General features: G+C 57.6%; 1 protein-coding gene across 10 annotated transcripts in view; it reads right to left on the bottom strand.

Annotated features, from left to right (window-relative positions):
* DAB2IP (DAB2 interacting protein) overlaps positions 1 to 20,821 on the bottom strand; it is a 180,897-nt gene that overhangs the window by 35,099 nt on the left and 124,977 nt on the right. Inside the window, exons 1-2 of one of the 10 annotated variants that reach the window (XM_037142175.2) lie at positions 1,550 to 1,694; positions 444 to 622 (exon numbers count right to left, since the gene is read on the bottom strand). The exons of 7 other annotated variants lie outside the window; for them this stretch is intronic. The gene's annotated coding sequence lies outside the window, so the exon portion shown is untranslated. Of the gene's footprint in view, positions 1 to 443; positions 623 to 1,549; positions 1,695 to 7,226; positions 7,382 to 20,821 lie in introns of those variants that run through there. 2 more of the 10 variants (XM_037142173.2, XM_037142174.2) reach the window with 2 other exon arrangements.

Here is a 20,821-nt window from a genome sequence, read left to right on the forward strand (position 1 = left end):
AGGGAAGGGGTGTGGCTGCTGAGTGCCCCTGTTCCTGGGGACCGGCACCAAAGTTTGCCTGCACACTCGCCTGTGCACACCGGCGCTTGCCCACACGCCAGGGAAGCGCACATGGGACCCTGGCCCCACACTGAACACCCCCACACCTCTGACCCGCACAGAGCCCAGGGGCCCAACTGCAGTGAAGAAACCCGAGGCTCCAAGACCTCCAGGCCCGGACTGTGTGCCAGACCCAAGAGCCCGCCCTCTTTCCCACCCACCACAGCTGCCTCTGGGAAAAGCTGGCTCTGTCATTTACCACCTGACCCATGGAATTCCGATCAATAATGCCACACATGTTAAATACAGCTTCCAAGGTACAGCCCAACCCAGCTAAGCCAGTCCTGCTCGGCCCTGTCTGGGTCCAGTTCCACTGGGCTGCCCACTCCCAATGCCCGGGGCACCTGCCCCAGCAGAGCCGACAAGGCCCTCCAGGGAAACTCCAAGTTAGGGAGGCTCGGGGAGGTCCAGCGGTTTCCAAGATCACAGCTCGCAGGTCCCCGAACAGGGCTGGAGGCCTGGCATCCGGGCTCCAACCGCAAACCCTCTGCACTGCCTGTCAGCGCCACGGCTCCCACCGAACCTACAGAAAGCATGTGGTTTCAGGTGATTGACAGGAACTCTGGGTCACCAGAACTGTATGACCCTGGGCAAACCATTTCCCCTGCCTGGGGAGTGGAGCAAAGGACACTTAGCTGGTAGGAATCTGACCCACTGCCCGCCCCCAGCAGTGACAGTGAAAGTGCTAGGGCCAAGGGACACTCGTAACAAGTCAGGCAGCTCAACTGTTCCCACACTCTGCCTGGAGGAAGTCTGTAACAGTCTCTGACTTCTCGGAGACAGGGTACTTCCCCAGCCAAGACCGCTGCATCACAGTGACCTGGCTCCTGACAACTGTTCCAAATATTTAAGCCGGAGCAAAACACATTCCAGGCCCAGACACAACTTCCCTGGTCTTCACCGCCCCCCCTGCAAGCCGATGGGTCAGGGAACAGATACAGGTGGGGAGAAGGAAGGAGAAAAGGAGAGACCTGTCCTGGGGGACTGGGGTGGAGATGACAGGGCCCCAAAATGCCAGCACAGCCCCACCCAGCCCAGCCCAGGGTTGGGCCACGCAGAGCAAAGGCCACGCTGCTCGGCTCAGAAAACATTCCGGCAGCCGGCCCCTGAGGCCGCGGGGCTTGCTTACAGAAGGACCGACTGACACCGGCTCCCTCTCCCTTAAAAAACTAAAAGCCGCCTCAACACGTTTTGTTTCCTGCTTTTTGGCGGGCTATCCTAACTGCTTCCACATCCTGGGCTGGCGGGAGATGTCTGCAGAGGGCCAGAGACAGGTCCCCAGGGAATGCCCGGCCCCTCCCAAGGTTGGCACCCGTGACGGCTCCTCTCTGCAGCTCCCACCCGCCTGGAGGAGATGGGCCCGGGCCCAGGAGGCTGGTCAGCGGCCCCAGGGCTGGCAACCTCCCTCCTTCCGTCCTCCCTCATTCCAATCTCTGTTCAGACTACTCACCATCCCTCGGCGCGGCCACCAAGCTCACCAGGCCCCGGACCCCAGGAGGCTGGGGCAGCCGGCCCGCTGTCCACTGTTCCCCACTGCCCAGCTGGTCCAGCCCAGCTCCGGTCCTGGACACACCACTCCAGCCCTGTCCGCTGGGACTAATCATGGCTAGTTAAACAAAGGCTAAGTTCCAACTCTCTGTAATGTGCTTTTAAAGGAACAGTGTCCCACTTGAGCTGACCAGGGTTTTAAAGGCACAGATCCCTTTTTCTGTACAGGAAACAGGACATCAAAAAAAGAAAACAAAACAAAAAACACAAGAAACCAAAAAAGGCATGATCCGATTGAAGGCCTTGGACTTCTAAGGAAGACTTGAGATAAAACACACAATAGTAAAAATCCAAATTTCCCCCAAATGCTCCAAAGAACCCCCAAACAATGGGGCTACATCTTAGGAGTAAGAGTAAAACCCTGGCTGGTGTGCCTCAGTGGAATGACTGCCAGCCTGTGAACTGAAAGGTCACCAGTTCGATTCCCAGTCAGGGCACATGCCTGGGTTCTGGGCCAGGTCCCCAGTTGCGGGTGAGCAAGAGGCAACCAATGGATGTTTCTCCCCCTTTCTCCCTCCCTTGCCCTCTCTCTGAACATAAATAAAATCTGCCCTGGCTGGTGAAGCTCAGTGGATTGAATGCTGGCCTGTGAACCCAAAGGTCACCAGTTCGATTCCCAGTCAGGGCACATGCCTGGGTTCTGGGCCAGGTCCCCAGCTGGGGCTGCGCAAGAGGCAACCAACTGATGTTTCTCTCATACACTGGATGTTTCTCTTCCTTTCTTTCTCTCCCTCCCCCTCTCTCTAAAAGTAAAGAAATGAAATCTTTAAAAAAAAATAATAAATCTTTAAAAAAATAAGCACCCACTTCATGCCCGGCGCAGAGCTCAGCACTTCACGGCACAGGCCCATCGTCCCTCACGACCACTCCACACGACAGGTGTCACCTGAGCCCACTGCTCAGAGGAGGGAGCTCAGTGGGCAGAGGCCCCCCACCGGCCCAGGATTTCCCACGGTCTGCAGCAACACTGGGACCCAGCCAGGCGAGGTCCGCCAAAGCCAGGACGCTTTCCCCCACCTGCTCCCTCCCACTCCAGGAGGCCTGGCTTTCCCCAGCCTGGCGCCCGGACCCCCCTGTTGCATAGCCCCTGGCACCTTTCCTTCCCGGGCAAAAATGAAGGGGGTGCATGAGGATGAGGAGTCACCTGTCACAGGGGCCCCGACCCGAGGCTTTCATCTGGTTAAGGTTCTCTCCCCCTTCTTACACGCGGATGAGAAAACTAGAAGTCAGGACATCTGGTGCCACCCGAAAGGAGACACAGCGCCCTGCAGGGGCGGGGCACCTCACACCAAGGCCCTCAGGCCCCGCCCCCTGGACAGGCGGCGTGGCTAGAGGAGGTGGCAGGTGCAGGGAGCCCAGGCCTTCAGGCCTCCTGGGGCCCCGAGGCTCCGTGAGTGGGCAGGGCCCGCCCAGCTGCCAGACAGTAGGAGGCAGGGAGGTTCAGAACACGGGCCCTGAAGCCAGACTGAGCTCGAATCTGGACTGTGCCACTTACAACTCGTGTGTTCTCGGACAAGACAGGTCACCTCTCCGGGCCTTCCCAATTTTCCCTCCGTGAAAGGGGTGGTAATAATGGTATTTAACCCCACTGGGGGCTGGGAGGGGCCCGAGAGCCACAGACAAAGCCTGGCTCTGAGTGAACACCTGAGAAATAAAGGCCAGACTGGTGAAGGAGACGGAGGCTGCCAGGCTCTGCTGGGAGGCACGGAGCTGGAAACTGGTGTCCTGGGCCGTGGCCCCGCGCAAGTCACCTTTCCCTGGGTCTTAGTTTCTTTCTTTGAAAAGGAGGGTCCAGTTGGGACCCTCGGTGACTACCAGGCAAGACCACCCTCCTAGAGCCTCCCAAACACCGCCCCGCCCCCCATGCCAAGGAGCCAAGCCAGAAGGCAGTGAAGACTAGCCAGAAAGCTGGGCTTTGGCCCAAATCCTTAGAAATCTGAACCTGCCTCCACCTCAGCCCCCAGGCGAATTGGGGTCTGCTGGGCGGGGGAAGGGACGAGAGGGCACAAAGCCACACTGCCTGTCACCAGGAGGCAGCATGTGGCCTCACCTCTCCAGGCAGAGCCCAGCCCCACCTTGGCCTTCTCTGGGTCTCACTCTCTCCACTCCCCAGTGATGGTGGTGGGGGAGACTCCCCCCTCAGGTGTCCCCTAGGGTCTGTGGTGCAGCTGAGCTCGCTTTCCTGTAGGGAGTCAAGCAGCATCCACACAAGCCACCTGTGGCACACACAGCCTCCCTTGGCCCCAGAGCCCCCAAGGCTAGACCAGGTTCAAGGCCTGCCTCCTTCTGCCTTCCTGCAGCCTAAAGCAACTGGCACGGGTGCCGAGGGGAGGGAGGGGAGGGAGGGGAGGGGTGTGTGTCGCACCAGAGGAAGCAGGGTCAGGAAGCAGGAGGAAAGCCCTGCAGACCTGGCAGAGCACAAAGCCATTGTCCCAGCGGGGCAGCAGGGCCCGGGGAGCCTCAGGCGCCAGCATTACCTCCTCGCCCACAGAGTTTATCAGGCAGGGAGGGGCGGCCTGACCCGGCAGGTCTGCAGGCCCGAGTTGAAATTCTGGTTGCGTTAGTTAGCAGCTGGAGGACTCTGGGCAAGTGCTTTCACTTTCCTGAGTCTCACTTTCTTCATGTGTAAAATGAGGATATACACACACTATTCACTACACGCGACAAGATGTAAAAACGCAGGTTAACCAGCTGCAGAGAAATTTAACAAAACAACCCGGCAGGCCAAAAGGTTCAAATACCGGACTGTTATTCATTCATCAGACACTGAAAAACCCACCTGGAGTCTATCAGACCTCAGGATGTCCCCAGTTCTACAGTGCCACCCTCCCCCAAACCAGCACATTCTAAACTTCCCACATCCAGTCCAGCCTTGGGGGAGGTCAAGGTCCTGACAAAGACCTCAAACTTCTCTGGAAGCCAAACACACACAAAGAGCCTCCCAGCCCAAAGCCATTAATGTACGTGAAGACCAGCTCCACTAGGGGCAAGGGGAAAAGACCCTCGGTGCACACCCAGCTCCAGGGTGCTCCTCGTGGGGGCCTTACCTGCAGAGACAGATGAAACGGGGAGAGGGCAGGGTCAGGTGACCCTGAATGACACTACAGGGCAATCACCAAGCCTCTGCAGAGAGGAAGGAGAGCAGTAGGAAGGGGTTACAGAGCTGCTGTTAGAGGTCATTTGTGTGTGTGTGGGGGGGGGGGCACTCCAGCCCTCCAAATCAGAGTCCCTGGGGGTTCCACTCTGCTCAGAGGGTCCTGACACATGCTCAAGGCAGAGGTCCCTGGGGGAGCTGGTATACCGAGACTGGGAGATAAATAAGAACGTCCGAGCCCCTCACTGCCCCCTCAACTTCCCAGACTGACCAGTTCCCCCTGCACTTCTCCGACACCACTGCCTCACCTCCCTTTGCTATTCGGCATACCTGTCCTGGCCCCAGTGTTTCTCCTCCAGGTCCCCAAGGCCTCCACGTGGCCAGACCCACCCCCAGTTTCTGTCCCCCCCTTACTCGAGGGAGGTCAGTTACTCCCTCCAAGAACCCCAGGCTGCCACTCTGCAGCGTCCCTCCTCCTTCACGGGCCACGGCGCTCCTTCCCTGGCACTCTCGCGGGCCTGGCACACTACACACTGGTGTGCAGTTTCTCGGGCTCCAATGTGGGTGCTCTCCTTCAGTAAAATACTTCCCTTTGGTGATTCCATCCACGCCTTAGCTTTAAATATAACCAGTGGGCTCAAAAGTCCTAAGTTTCTATCTCCAGCCCTCCCCACCTCTGAGCTCCAGAGACCTAAACACTCCTCTGGGACAGCTCACAGAACCTCGAGCCTGAAATGTCCAAAGGGGGGCTTCACCTCAGCGGTCAAAACCAAGGGTCTCAAAAGCCAGGCAACTCGGCCCTCAGAATCCAACCCACCTGCAAACCCAGCGGCTACCTCCTCTGAAATCTCGCACCCCCAGTACCAGCCCAGGCGGCCTCCCTCCGCCCCCTTCTCTCTGCTAGGGCGGCACAGGGACCCTTTAGAAATGCAAATCGGATGATCCCTTAACTCCAGGGTTAGAAACCCATCAATCACTCCTAACAGCATTCAAAATACACCCGAGCCCCTTCCCAGGTGGAAGAAGCCCGCAAGGTGGCCTCCCTACCCTCTGACCTCATCCAGCAACCCCACCTGCCACCTGCAGCCCGGGCTTTCCTGCCTCCGGGACTTTGCACCTGGAGGGAATTCTTGTTCCACCCTTATTTTCGAAAGGCTGGCTTCGGTCCTCTTTTGAAACTCAGCCCTCCCCCAAGTGCCCCACCCCCATCACGCCCCACAGAAACACCTGGCGCACTTCCTTCACAACGCCTTGCTCATTCAGCCAGCAAATACTCAGAGCAGACTATGCGCCACTGTCTCAGGCACTTGGAATCCAGGTGCTGAACAAAGCAGATAAAAATCCAGTGAGGGAACTTCACGCTATCCGGGATTCCTTTACTCACTCAGGACTCTCTGTCTCTCCTGCCAGAAAGTAAGCTCTGGACAGATGGCCAAGGGCTATGTCTATTGTATTTCTGTGTCCTGAGGGGGAGGGAGGGTTTGGCATGTGATAAGAGCTCACTAAGTATTTAAAATAAGAATGTGTACAAACAACAGGGAAGCAAAGGAACCAGGCCCAGAGAGACTCCAGCCATCAATGCCTCCTAGGGAGGTGCCTCTCACCACCTGGGGGCTCAGGTGAGTGAGGGGCTCCTGCGGCCCCCATCCCTTTTGGGAGACAGGCCGGATGTGCCAGTGGCAGCTTCAGTTAACTCCTGGAAAGAGAGCGATGGCCGCAGGCCGAGTGGTCAGGGAGCCCCCCCCCCCCCCCCCCCCGAAAAGGTGAAACCCAAACAAAGCCAAGCCAGCGGACAGCCCCTCCCCACCCCGATCTAGGAGGGAGGAAAACAAATTCGTGTTTTAGGACTCTGATGTCCTTTTTCTAGCACAGAAAAAAAGAAACCTTGCTCCGAAAAGCCCTTTACTTTTCATTAGTGTCTGGATCAATACAAGTTTTAGAAGTAAAGCTTCTCTCCTGCAATACTAACCGTCAGGGAGACAGGCTAGGATTATTAAACCTGTGTCCATTCACCCAGTGGCTTCCCCCACCTCCTCACCTGTGCCGGGAGCCTCAGGCTAAAGAACAGGCCAAGGGTCCTCACTGGCAACACAGCTTGAATTCAAGGGCCCTCCTCACAGCCCACCTTGCCCACCCCACCAGTTCCCTGGGCCTAGATCAACCTTCCAGGTGCCCCCCAGTCTCCCCATCCCCACCCCATGATTTGAAACTCCCAGAGAGCAGGGCCCAGTTCCCAGAAGGCGGAAGCAGCCTGTCTAGCAACCCCAGCTCCCACCTCTGTGCTTCCTCCCAAGCCCCGAAGGGTCTCAGCTGGCTGCTAACCACCCCCACGCACCAATGAGGCCCTGGCCCGAGGACAGGTGGCACCCCAAGCCTGGGCTTCCAGGAGAAACAGCCTCACACCCTCCAGTCTCCATCCACTCCTACTGGGGACTCACTGGGGAGGAAGCTTCCCGAGCCCTCCCCCCAGAAGCCACCCACAGACCTTGTCAGTGGGGATCCTGGCCTCTTGGCTGACCCAGGTCTGGACACAGGGCGCCCAGGAGCCAGATCCAGCTTGTGAGGACGGCCAGGCCTCCAGAGAGCAGATCCTCTGGTCCGGCCAAGGATCTTGCCGAGGTTGTCACCAAGGAGTCCAAGACCACAGAGGCTCATCCCCAAGGATGCTGCGTGTTCAGGTGCCACTCCGGGCCAGATCTGGGGACCACTCAGCCCAGGCCAGCATCTAAGAGGCCTGCCCAGGCAGGCTTCCCCTGCCTGCAAAGCACATGTTAAATCCGTCTTCCAAGCTGCAATTTCACAAATGACTTAAAAAAAACAGCAGTGACAACATCTACAGATTTCCGGGTCCTCCAGAGAACGGGTGGAAAATTACAGTCTTCTGTACAGGTGACCATATGGCACAACCTCTAGGTCCAAGACGTCTAGGAAGCCGCCTACGAACAGTCACTCTCCAGCCTCCGGAAAGGGTCCTTAGGTCTGGCGAAGCCTCAGCCAGGAGTGGTTGCTTCCAGGCTCCTCCCCTAAAGTGCTGGCTCCGCCCAGGGTCATATCCCGCTGGGGGCCCGCCTCCGGGCCTTTGCACTGGTCATTCCCTCTGCTGGCCCTGACTCTAGGCAAGGCTGGTTCTACCTCATTCTGGTCTTAGATCAAATGTCCTCTCCTAGGACAGGCCATTCCTGAGCACTCCAGCTAAAGGAATTATCGCTTGGCTTCATTTCCTTCACAGCACTGATCTGAAATCACCCAGTTTACTTCCCCCCTCCCCTGCACCCAGCCTCTGGCCCAAGAATGCCAGGTCTGTAGACACAAGGAGGAACAAGGGCCTGTTCACCCTGGTAAGCCAGGCACACCTTAGGCCAATGCTTGGCACAAGGTAGGCACTGACAGATGTGTTGAATGAATAACGTATCTTTTGGGGATCGGCCAGCTAAATAAAGCTTGCAGGTAGGAGCGGGGGTAACCAAAAGACTGGGAGGGACACCAAAGCCGCCTCCCGGGGCACTGTTCCTTGCTTGCTGAGCTTGCAGAGCACCCCAGACTTCCCCTGGCGGCACCATCCCCAACACGCAGGCTCTGGGGCGGGACTCGGCCAGCCCCGCCCCTGCCGCCCCAGCCCACCCACCTGCAGTGGCAGGCAATTCCCTTCCCAGGCCCCAGGGCTGGGTACATTCCAAGGCCAGCTGACCCCAGCTGCAAACGCTTTCCCTCAGACCTTGGGGAGGGATGGCCCAGCCCCGAGGGCCCCACCCTGGCTCCTCCAGCTCCCAGGCTGCAGCCCAGAGCCCAGTCCTCCCCCTCACTTCCATTTAAACATTTAAAAAATGCAACCAAGACGGAGGTGCAGACAAGGCCAGGGATTTGCCTGCATGGCTGTCACCAGGCAGGAGGCCAAGGGGAAGTAGGGCTCCTGACCCCCCCTAGCTGGGAAGAACCTGGTTCCCAGGCAACAAGCAGTCCTGGGTTCAGGACTCTGCTGGCCGCCCCTCCCACCCCCACCCCCACCCCCAGGCGGAGAGAGGCAGGGCACCAACAGAGAAAGTGGTCCAGGTTAGTGAATGCCGTAAGACCTCGGCAGCCAGACCCAGTCAGGCCCATGGGCCCTCACTGAAACCCAAATGCCTAGGAAAAGGCACACCCAGCCAACCCAACATTTTTGCCTGGAGTCACCCCCTTTTCCACCCCCAATCAAGAAGCCACAGCAACTTCTTGGGGCCCTACCACAGGCAGGGAACCACACCCCCTTCCTTACAGCCACCACCCAGTGGGGCTCACCAAACTAAGGGGGCTGCCTCACGAGTTCCTGATGCGGTGGAATTACGAAATCCAGTCCCTCCACGTACATCTGGATACAGAGAGGCCGTGGGAGACAGGCCCCTGCCTGGGGTCCTGCCGACTCCACGGCTCCTGAGTCCAGAGGCATCGCAGGCCCCGTACTGTCCCCTGGGGGTTTCATTCCCCTGCTCTGGTCCCTTGGCAAACAACTGAGCTCCTGAGTGCCAGACCATGAGGCACCTACTTTGGGTAGGGCTCTGGCGGGGCACCTGCAGGGCTGGTGAGAACAGGTCTGACTGTGGTACACAGCGACCCCCAGCCTGGGAGACCTAACTCACTCCATCCCCCACTGCGCCCTGTTCTGGGCACAGCTGATCCTGACTTCGGATGATCCGACGCTGGCCACAGCCCTCCGACCCCAATCCTGGGCCTTAGTCATAAGCCGGGGGTGCACTTAGAGTGGTTTCCTCCCTTCTGAGGTCTCCCCTCGCAGTTTTCATCTGGGCCTATCCAATGTCTTGATAAAATTTCAAAACATAGGCAGTCGCAGGGAGAGGCCCTCAGGCAGAAGAAGCCCCTTTTGGCTCCCAGAGCAGCCAAGGTCACAATGCAGAAGGAGGGAACCCAGCATCTCCAAGCACCTCCTCCACGGGGCAGGCCCCAGGGAGCCTCAATTATGGCAACAATGAGGCGAGGTAGACAGACACTATGACCACCTTATATAGACAAAGGAGTCAAGTCCAGCGAAGCCCTGTCACTTGCACAAATTGACCCAACTTCATCTAAAAGATGTGTCTCATCCCAGACAACCATTTGCACCTATTACTTGTCCCCCTTGTATCTCTCCCCAATGCTAATACCTCTTCCTCCTGGAAGCCTTCCCAGATTTCCCCCAGCAGGAAGTCCCACCCACCCGCCACCTGATCCACACAGTTCTAATATCTTGTTAAAACAAAATGGGTTCCTATGACAGGGTCTCTCACTCTGCATAACAGCTGTCACAGGAGGGGGTCACAAGTAAAAATGAAATAAGCCTGGATCTGAGGATCAAAAGATGTACATCCCAATTTAGGCGCCCAACTCACTGTCTATCTGACCATGAATAAGTTGCTTCCTGTAGACCTTTCTTAGCCTCAGCTCAGAGGACTGCACAACCTCTTGCAAGCTCCCTCCTGAGTCATCTTGAACAATATGTAGAAGTACAGAGTGAGCACACAGTGACCCTCCTGGCATAGCTGGGGGAATTTCAGAGGCGGCCCATCCAGTCCCTCCTGGTACCAGTGGCCTGGGCCTCCCTAATCTTTAGGAGCCACCCACCCACCCACCACACACTTTCCACTCAGCCACAAGGACCTCCTTCCTACTTTCCCATGCGTGCCCCGTCCTTTCTCAGGCTACACCTTTGCCCCCACTGATCTGCCGCTATTTCTAGTTCTTATTCACCTTTTCTGACCCAGCTCAACTGCCCCCACCTAAGGGAAGCCTTTCTCCAGGTCCCCAGGCACAGGGGTGTGCAAGCTCTCTTCCTTAATTCCTGGATGGCCCCGACTCTCCTGGGGGTGCTGGGGATCTATTCATCTCTGTTCCTCCAGGTCCTGGAACTCCATCATCGTGTGAGGAACACAGACACCCAGAGGGCCCAGATGTCTCATCATTTCAGATCTGAGAGTGTCTCCCCAACTGGCCTAGGATCTCTGGAACCCTCCTCCCACAAGAAGCTTTGCATTTCCTGGGGTGCAAGAGAGCTGGCCCCGAGACTGCCAGAGAACACTTCCAGGGAGTGCTCGTGAGTTCTCTTAAAGAGAGATTGCTCACATATCAGGAGGGAGGACCTTTCCTTTGACCAAGGCTCTCCTTTCAGAGGCCGTGCAGACAACCGAGGCCATCTCGGAGGGGCCTGAGGAGCCAGGGGGACGGAAGCAGGCACAGGGCCAGACAGGGATGCCCTACAGAGGACGTCAGCCCAGCGCCTGACTGCTCACGGACAGGGGCTTCTGCAGAGGCCACGACTGTACTTACTGAGGGCCAACTCTGGGTGCCAGATTCAAGGCACCCCAGCTGTTCATTTATGTGAGCACGTCTATGCTTGTGTGGTGTTATCATCACCAACAAACAGCGAATGCGTCCTGGCACCTGCCACGCGCCAGGCCCAGCGCTAGCTATTTTACATACATTATCTCGACGAATCCTCCAAAGAGCCATAAGCTGTGGGTCTTCACAGCTACATTTTACTAAAATGAAGCTGAAGCACAGAAAGGTTGGAAAAGCTGACCCGGGTCACACAGCTCATTACAGGCCCCTCAACGTTCTGGCTCAGGCCTGTCTTTGTGGTCCAAGCTGCCAGTGCCCACCCTTCCAGAGTCCCTGTTCTCTGCCCTTGCCCTCCTGTGGTATGTTCTCCACACACTGGGGTTTGGAATATGGTGGGGGGGGGGTGCTAATGTCTACTGTCAGCTTTCAGCCTCCCAGTTCCCTCCCTCCTCCTCACCTGCTCAGACACTTCCCCCCACCCTGCCCTGCTCACATGTCCCTCCCCTTAGGCCAGCCAGGTTCTAGACCCTCTGGCCACCTCCTCCCCCTAACAGCCGCCAGATCTGCCTGCTGACCGGTGTCTGTGCTGACTTCAGCCGGCAGAGAATCCTGGACCCTTTCCCCACCAGGGATGCTGACACGTGTTCGCTCAAAACACGTAACGTTTCCATCAAAGCATTCAGGGGGCGTAAACTGCCACGCATGTGACGGCTCCTGGGAAAAACAGGGAGTAAATTTCCTCCCACAAGCAGTGAGACATGGTCAGCATCTCCCTTTTTCTGGCTGTCACAGTGCCCAGTACTGGGCAACCCCCGGCACAGTGTTCCAGGGACTGAATGCAATCCAGGGGGCAAGGGATGGGGGAGGGTCCCAACTGATGGGCCTGTGACTGCCAGCCCCCTCATCCCTGAGCCCTGTCCCCAGGGACTCCAGCTGTGTCCCCTGTGTTCCCTCCGGAGCGCAGTGTGTGTGACTAGGCCACCTGCTTCCCAGTATGCAAGTCTTGTCCCCACCCACCAGAGCGGCCTGCCCTCACCACACCGTGTCAACGCCAGACCCAACACCCAAGTTCACACATGGCACATAAAAGGCCAAAGAATTCAGACTTCCCTGAACTGTCCTCTTATCCACCCCCCAAACCCCTGGGACCAGCGACAGCATCACAGGGTGCGGGGGAGGAGCTGTGCTCCACCTGCAGCTCCCAGCACTGCCACAAGAGGTCCAATGCCGGGCACGGTGACCTGGGTGCCTCGCCCAGAGGTCAGCAGTGGAGGGCCAGGTCCTCCCTTGTCCCAGCCCCACAACTGGCAACTGGAGGTAAACATGAGGCTGGAGTAGCCTGGCCTTGGGGAAGGCCCAGCCCTCTGTGGCAGAGATGGGGGGGGGCACCGCAGGCCACACCCTGCCCACACTTCTGTAAGCAGGTGGCACTTCTGCAAGCAGGTGGCACTTCTGCAACAGGATGGTACTTCTGGCCCACCCTCCCAGGGCCCGCAAGACTCTGTTCCTGGATTCCCTGCTGAGAGAGACTGGAAGGAAGCATGGCCCAGTGTGCAAGGGGATGTGTGTCCACAGGTGGGCTCACCCCAAGCAGGCCCTGGGCACACTCTGTCACATTTACATTGTGACAGCCCCATCCCCGGAGGTGTGCCGAGTTTGCCTGCTTTATTTACAGGTGAGGAGACAGAAGCGCAGAGCGATCACGCACCCGCCCCAAGTCACACTTGTGCTGAGGTCCCGGGCATGTATCTGCCTCTCCTACAAGCAGCTCGCTTCTCTGGGCCTCTGTTTCTTCACTCGTAGAAAGGCCACTGTCAGAAGCTTCTCCACGGTGACTAGTGTTGGACATTAGATGCCCCATAACCTGCAGCCTGCTGGGCAAACGAGCGGGGGATGGTCCTCTGCTCCCGAGTCAAGCTTGCGGAGGAACGGCCACTGATAGGGAGTTCTAATTGGTGGGCCTGGCAGCACAGTGCCCAGCAATACACCCGGCAGGTTAGCGTTGCAGGGGAAACAGCTGAGCACAGCAAATATAGCATTGACCCAATTCAGTTCTGTTCTGTCTTCGGGAAAATAATTGAGTTTAAATGAATAGGTTTCCCGTGTCCCCTCCGGCCTCGAGGAGGGTGGAAAGGGAGAGGGGGAGACAGAACAGCTCCCCGGGCTCCCTGTTGGTTATTTCTGAGTCATTAGGCCTGAGAAAGGTTCCTTCTTTCCTTGGTGGCCAGTGGGGGGTCGGACATGGCTGGGAAGCAATGAGGTGAAAGCCACATGAGGCAGACGGTGAGGATGGAGGTTCAAGTCCTGCGCCCAGCGACAGCCTTGTAGAGTGGCCCCAGGCTGGTCATCTATAGAATAGGACCCCCCCCCCAAACACACACAGTCCTCCCAGGATGGCCGGGAAGAGCTAATCCTGGCTGAGCGCCCTCAAGGCCTTCGGTGGAGGAGGCGGGGTGAACTGCAGAGGTCAGTCTCTGCCCTACACAGAGGCCCAGTGTTGTCCTATCTGTCTTCTCAAAAAAAGCCAGAAATCCAGATTTTTCAGGTGCATGTTTCGGGGCTGGTTAAGTATTGGTAAATTAGTTAAAAGGATTAAAAAACACTAGAAATCACCTCTCCGCCCTCTCAGACCCAGCGAAACCAGTCATGGGTTACGCGTGACCGCAAGCCGGCCATGTGCAACCTCTGCTTGACGACAATGTGTGCAAAGCAATTCACCGCGAGCTGGAGTCTTCCCACCTGCTGGCAGCCCAGTGGGAGGCCAGGCCCAGCCCTGCCGGACTGGGAAAGGCAGGGACTCTGCTGCCCCTTCAAGGTGGGACCTGAAGACCCCAGGGAGGACAAGGAGGGGCTGTGCCCTTCACTGTGGGAAGGTGGGTGGGGATGCTGAGACTGGCTTTACCCCCAAATTAAGGGCCCCCGTCTCACCTCCGGCACTGCCGGAGTCTCTGTTAGGTTCTCAGCTTCCTCTCCAGCCAAAGGGGGTTACTGAGAGGACCGAGTGAAAAAGAGAAAGCTTCAAGATACGAAGTGAGCACGTGTCGCATGTCCCCGAGCAGTGCCACAGAGGGCAGAGTGCAAGACTCAGCAGGACCTCGGGCCATTTCCCCAACTGCCAGCCCCGGGGGAAGGGTACGAGCCCGGGGAGCCACTTAAACTCTCCGCACTCCAGACTCATCCTCTGTACACCAGAGACAAGAATCTCTGGGACACTGAGCTGCTGTGAAGACTGAATGAGATGATGACTATCAAGCACCTGGTAGGATGCCTGACACACAGCAAGAGATCAAAAGATGACAGGCACTATTATTATTGTTATTGTTATCTTCCGGGAAAGCCGGGGGAGCCTGACTAGGTGATCACAATTACGCTGCACAACCAGGCAAACCTGTTGTGAACGGAGGAGGCCACGTTTAATTAGCACAATCATTCCGCATGCAAATGGTGTGGCTCAGATGCTGGAGAAGAATGTTCTTTGAAGTGTGTTTAAATAACCCCTCTCCCCTGGCTGCCCGCCCTCCCCAAATCTCCTTTACTCTACTAACTTCATTAACAAACTCTTTCTTCACAGAGTGAGACACAATTCCTAAGAAGTACACATTCAAATTGAAGGGGGTTTTGAATGGAGACCCTGTCTGCCCCAGCTGGGGTTGTCTGTGGGGGCCCATCCCAGGGCCCCTGGGGGCTACTGCCTCCCCAGCCTCTCTCTCAGCTCAGGCCAGGCTGGAGGCCTCCCCTGACTCGCTGCCCCTCTGCTACTCGCAGCTGGGAAGAGGACAGGAGGGACTGAGGTGCATTCTTGCAGAAGAGGCCCTCAGCAGCATTAATACAACCAGTGATGTCCCTGGGAGCCAGGCAGGACACAGCCTGTCAAGCATACCATGACACCCATCTGCATCGGAGAAAACCCAGACTCCAAGAGGGTTAAGGAAGTAATGTGCCCAAAGTCACAAACAGTAAGTCAGACAACTGGATTCAAACGGGCGTCCACCCACTCCATCCACAGCCTGCCCTTTGGGCTCTGCCCTGAAACTGCACTCAGCACAGGCTTCTGTACCTGGAGAGGACAGAGCAGGATCCCAGAGCCTTCGAACAGGAAGGGCTCATCAGTGACTGGCCCAGGTTTTGGGCTGAAGACACTGGGGTCCTGTAATCTGCCCACGTCCCACAGGCAGAAAGGAGAAGAGCCAAGAATCCAGGGCCCCTCGCCCCAGGCCAGCTGCTCCTGCATTCAGATCTTTAAACATGAGATTATTCGACAACCTTCCCTCATGACAGCTGCTTTACTACGTTAGCTAACCATGTACTTCCTGGGCCCATCACAGACCCAAGGCAGATAAAAGATGCTGAAGAAATGTTTGCTGAACTGTTTTCTTACCCAAAAGAGACAACACTGAAGAGGGGGGACAATGAAGGCAGGCAAAGGAAGGTGGGTGGTGGCTGGGGACAAGGGAGAGAGCAGACCACCCTCTGTGGGGGAACCTGGCCACCCTCAACATGTGGGGAAGGGCCCCTTTGGAACTATTTCCCTGCTGGATGCCCGCTGCAAGAGGCAAGCAGTTAGCAGATTCTCAGTTTTGGAGGAAATGAAAATAGAAGACTTAACAGATACGTTAGCCCCTCACCGGCCCCCCGCAGGCTTGGGCCGCCATCTGAGCCAAATGAAACGTTTGCTTTTCTTGCTCCTTCCAACAATTGAGGCTGGGAGAGATGAACAACACGGCTGGGGTTCAGGGAGTGGACTAGGACCCCAACTTCTCTGCCGCTTCACACAGCTCCCCCATCACCCCTCCCCACCCCCACTCCTAGTCTACAGGCTTTCCAGGGGTATGAGAAGAGCTCCTGGCAGTGTCAGGGAGGGGTGGGGAGAGGGGACCCTCCCCTTTGAGGAGGAAGGCGGAACAGGCCGGCCCTGAACTACCAGCTTCTTCCTCCTCCTACCAGGGGTGTCCAACTGTTGGGCGTCTCTGGGCTGCACGGGCAGAAGAGTTGTCTTGGGCCACGCATTAAATACACAAGCAATAATGAAAACTGATGAGCGGGGGAAAAAAAAGGTTTTAAGTAAATTTATGATTTTGTGTTGGGCCGCATTCACAGCCATTCTGGGCTGCGGGTTGGACACCCCTGTAAAACACACTCCCGCACCCAGCCTCACACACAGCCAAGCAGGTGCTCCTAAAATCACGGCTCTGACCAGTTCCCATGCCCTCTCAAATCCTTCCAGCTCCCAGGGCCCTGAAGGATCAAGTGCAAACCCTGCCTGCCTTCCCACTCTCTCCCCCCTCCCTTTCCCCTGCCACTCCCCAGGCCCGACATACAACCACGCGCGGCCAGCGACACCCACTGCCAAGCCTGCCAGCAAGCCCTTCCCCCCCTTACCCAGGGGTACCTACCAATGCCCACCTTAACCTTCCCACCGTGGCCAGACCAACTCCGCAGAGCCTCCCTGCCTGATCTGGCCCCCAAAGCCCCTCTAACTGCCAGGCCTGGTGGCCCGCCTGCCTCCCCCAGCAGCCAGCGGGAGCCCACCTGAGGGCAGAGCCTGCACGTGCCTGCCCCGCCCCAGCCACCCGCCCACAATAAAGTGTGGGCAGTAGCTGGAGTTCACTGCTCTCGGCTCCCAGGAACAACGAGGCCGGATCAAAGGGTGGCCACTGGAAGGGGAGGCTCCTGGAGGAGGTCCGACCACAGACCCAGGTCAGGCTGGGGCCGGCGAACTGGCTCTCCCAGCCCAGCCCACTAGGGGAGAGTGGCTGGTGCCAGGCCCGATCTTTCCATGGAGCCCTGACAATGGCTGTGGCAAGAATCACAGGAGATGAAGTCATCGCTCCCAGAAATAGGCTGATTAAGAAGCCGTGACAACAACGCAAACAGCAAGGCTGGACACACGCACGCTCCCTCCCGCCCTCCCTCTCACCATGTGTTTCTCCGCCCTGACAAGCCGGGCGAGGCCTGAGCTCCTCTGGGACACGGCTGCTGCCAGACACCGGAGCCAGCAAGGGGAGTCTGGACTCCGGTGACACAGCTGGTCCCTGGGAGCAGTGGCGCCCCAGAAGGACACCCTTCTCAGGGACTCCCTCGCAAAGGCTCCCTGTCCCGACTCTCACTGGTGCCCTCGACTTGCCCCAGGCCCTCTCAGGGCACCCCCCCCCCATTTCCTCTGGCTCCCCCCTTGGCCCCATTGCCTCATCTCTTCCCAGGTGTCACCCCTCCCTGTTTCAGCCCCTCCTGGGTTCTGAAGAGGTGGGAGCGTCCCCAGGCTGAGACAGGGCTCTGCTACAGACACCGGGCGCCATGGCTGCCTGTCCCGTTCCAGCTGTGTGACCACAAGCTGGTCAATCCATCGCTCTGGGCTTACCTTCCTTGTCTATATAACACAGACAGCAACGTGCCTCCCTCACGGGGCAGGATCAAATAAAATACGTTGATTTGTTCACTCACCAACCTCATTCCAGACCCCAGTTTAGAGGCCAGACACACGTCAGGGAACAAGACATCGATTTCCTGCCCCCCCCCCCCCGGGGTTCAATCTGGTTGGGAGAAGTACACGTGTAGATGTACGCTGACATCGGGCAAACACCAATGCTGGGAAGAAACACAGGAGGGCCCAGGCCAGAGGACGGGGAAGCAGCCGTGTCTGACAGTGTGGCTGGAGCAAGTGAGGAAGGAGGCCACAGCTGTGCAGGCAGGGTGATCCAGGAAGAAGGGACTACAGGGGCAAAGATCCTGGTCTGGGGCACCTGGAGTGGAGGGACAGGGACAAGTGGGGGCAGCAAAGTCAACAAGGCAGGCAAAGTCGGAGGTGGAGACCAGCCTAGGGCTTGGCCTGCAGGGTCCAGGAGTGAGTGACACGGCTTAGATGTGGCAGTGGTGGCAGCCCACAAAGCGCACAGCACAGTGCCTGGCCCAAGGTGATTCTTCAGTGTTCTTCTGGTCCCAGTACTCATCACCGCCACCATCCTCATCACCATCCTCACCACCATCAACCATCTCATCACCCCTGACACACACTGGGAAGACACTGGTCCCGAAACTGAAAGTCAGACAGATGTCCTGAGCCCGGTTCCCAGATGACCAAGTTCCTCGGCCAAGGTCTCCCGAGCAGTGACAAGTGGGGCCAGCACACTGCCTAGACGACTCTCTGTTCTAATAAGCAGATAATCACCCTATGCCCTCCCTTCCCCCACGCAGGGCCCAGGCCTCAACCAGCTCCAGGTCTCAACACACACGGGGCCTCCACTGGGGAAAGAGGTGGACTCCAAACACAACAAACAACAGCACCAGTGCTTGCGTCTCACAGATTTGAGGTCTCTGCTACCCCGTTTCTCACTTGCAGACAGGGAGGTATTTCAAGCCCCATCAGATGATAAACCGGGGCTGAGAGAAGCTCCTTCGAATCCTAGTTAATTCTACTCCTCCAGGAACTTCCCTGGCCCAGCCTGCACTCCTGCCTTGGCGCCACCCCCTACCCCCAGTCCCCTTTAGGGCTGGGCTCCAGGGCCTCTGCGTGGTAACCCACTGGTCCCAGAGGGAGCTGGCCCAGTGCGGGCTCACTAAGGCTGCACGACGCAGCTCTGCCACCCCAGGCTGGGAGCTCCTCCAGGGCAGGCAGGGACTGCAGCTGACTCCTGTCCCTGTCCCCAGGGCTGGGCACAGGTGAGCAAAAACAGAAATAACTGAATCCCAAGGGTCCCTTGGGGAGTCCTATTTGCACAGGAACCCTGAGACAGCCATCCAGCCTGCCTCCTTTCCTCTCTCACCCACGGCTGGAGTCGGAGGGAAACTGCCGGGAAGAGACCACTCCTTCTTCCCACCCAGACCACAGATCTCCCTGTGAGCACACCAAATCCTGGTGCTATCGGGCCAGGAGGACAGGGTCTGCAGAGAGTGCCCCCCCACCAAGGGTTCTAAGCCAGAACAGCCATGTCTCCCCTCCCCTCCTACAGGCCAAGGAGGTATGATTAAGCTAGACAACATGTTCTCAAACACACACAGGTAATTTTTTTAATAAGCCACCGGAAGTCTGTAGAGAAAGCCCCCACCCAACAGTCAATGGCGGAAGGAGAAATTTCACTTTTTGCTTTACACTCCTCTCTGTGGCTGGAATTTCGTACTCTATGCTTATAGTTTTAATTCCCTTTACATTAAGAAGACAAAATTAAATGAACAAAGGGGCATTGGCAATTGGCATGGAGGCACCTGTTCCTCCGTGACCCCTTGAGCTCCCAAAGGCCAAGTGCCTGCTCCTTGTGGCAGGTCCCCACCCCCAGACTGGCCAGCCCCATTGCATGCTCAGAGGGGAGTGAACAGGAGTGGGAGGAGGCCGGGCTAGGAAACCGGCCAGGAGCCCCAGGCTTCTGGGGACCACGGAGTCACGTCACCTCACCCCTGACCAGCCCGCCCCCCTATGCTACCTCGATCTCCTCTGCAGCACAGACTCCGCTCCTCCCCCTGCGTCCACTCCATCAGTCCCTGCCACCCTGGGCTTCAGCCACCTGTATGACTCTGGCCCAAGACCCTGCAGAAGCAGGTGCTCAACGAAAACTTGTTAGGCACATCGCTGGGACAATGTGAAGGACCAATTACGTCAAATGATCTTTTAAATGTTTTTTAACCCTCACCCAAGGACATTTCTTCAACTTTTAGAGAGAGAGAAACATCATTGGGAGGAGGAAGCGCCGTCTGGCTGTCTCCCGTACGTGTGCCCACACCAGGGAGCTAACCGGCAACACGCTCCGACCAGCTGAGCCGCAGCAGCCAGGGTGCCAAGCGATCATTCAGAAACTCAAATCTGGACTCCAGAGGGAGTGGCAGGCAGGGTGGAGAAACAAAACAAAGCAAAGCAACGCCCCGCAGGCCCCACAGGAAGACGCCCACGGGCTTTGGCCAAACCAGTTCAAACCCTCAGAAGAGGGAGGTCATGTGCATGCACGACACACAGACAGCCGGACGGTCCCCCCAAGCTGCAGAGCTACACGTCAGCTAAAGACCAGGGTACCGTGTGTCCTAACCTGACCCGGGGCAGGGGACACAGCTGCAGCAGGCCCAGGGTAGATCTGCTTGGCCAGCGCAGCATTTCACACCAACTAGGATCTTCCCTTGGCAAGACACGCCTGCCTTCCACAGGGGGCGAGACCCCACCTACCCTGCCGCTCCGGCCCCCTCTGCTCCAGGCCCCTGACTGTCCGGAAGACTTTCACGCAGACTCCCACGGCCATACCTTTGCCCAGGGGGCTCTCTGGCGAGGAGGCCTTGCCTACTGCCCGCTGCCCACCTGGCTCTCACCCAACCTGTGATGAAGTTCTCTGACTAAATTAAAGAGTGTAGGTTGTATTTGATCAACACACACATTTTGTTTAGCCCACAGAGTACCTGACATTTCTGAGTTTTAAATCAATCGCCAACATTTAAAGATGTGAAATTTCCAAATGTCACCAACAAAACTCTAGATGTCGGCCTTCTCTGACAGATCTGAAGGCCCAGTGGCTGCTGTCCCCCTCGGCAGGACTCACACTCCCTGCGTTGCCACAGTGTCTGTTACGCTGGTGACTGCCTCTGCCGGGGTTCCCGTGTGGCACCTGGCAGAACACAGGGCAGGACCCACATCTCCCAAGGGCACTCAGAACGTGGTGCGCAGCAGGACAACAGAGGCCCCGCCCCACGTGCCCAGATCTCCTGATTGCTATTTGCTTCCCTGCAAGACCCCAAGCAGAGAACAAGCGGGCAAAGATCTTCAGTCGGGGCCCCCTCCCAGGGCAGGGTGCACCCACGGGG

The sequence above is a fragment of the Artibeus jamaicensis genome, unplaced genomic scaffold (assembly GCF_021234435.1).
Source record: "Artibeus jamaicensis isolate MK-2021 breed Jamaican fruit bat unplaced genomic scaffold, CSHL_Jam_final scaffold_1964, whole genome shotgun sequence".
NCBI classification, from domain to species: domain Eukaryota; kingdom Metazoa; phylum Chordata; class Mammalia; order Chiroptera; family Phyllostomidae; genus Artibeus; species Artibeus jamaicensis.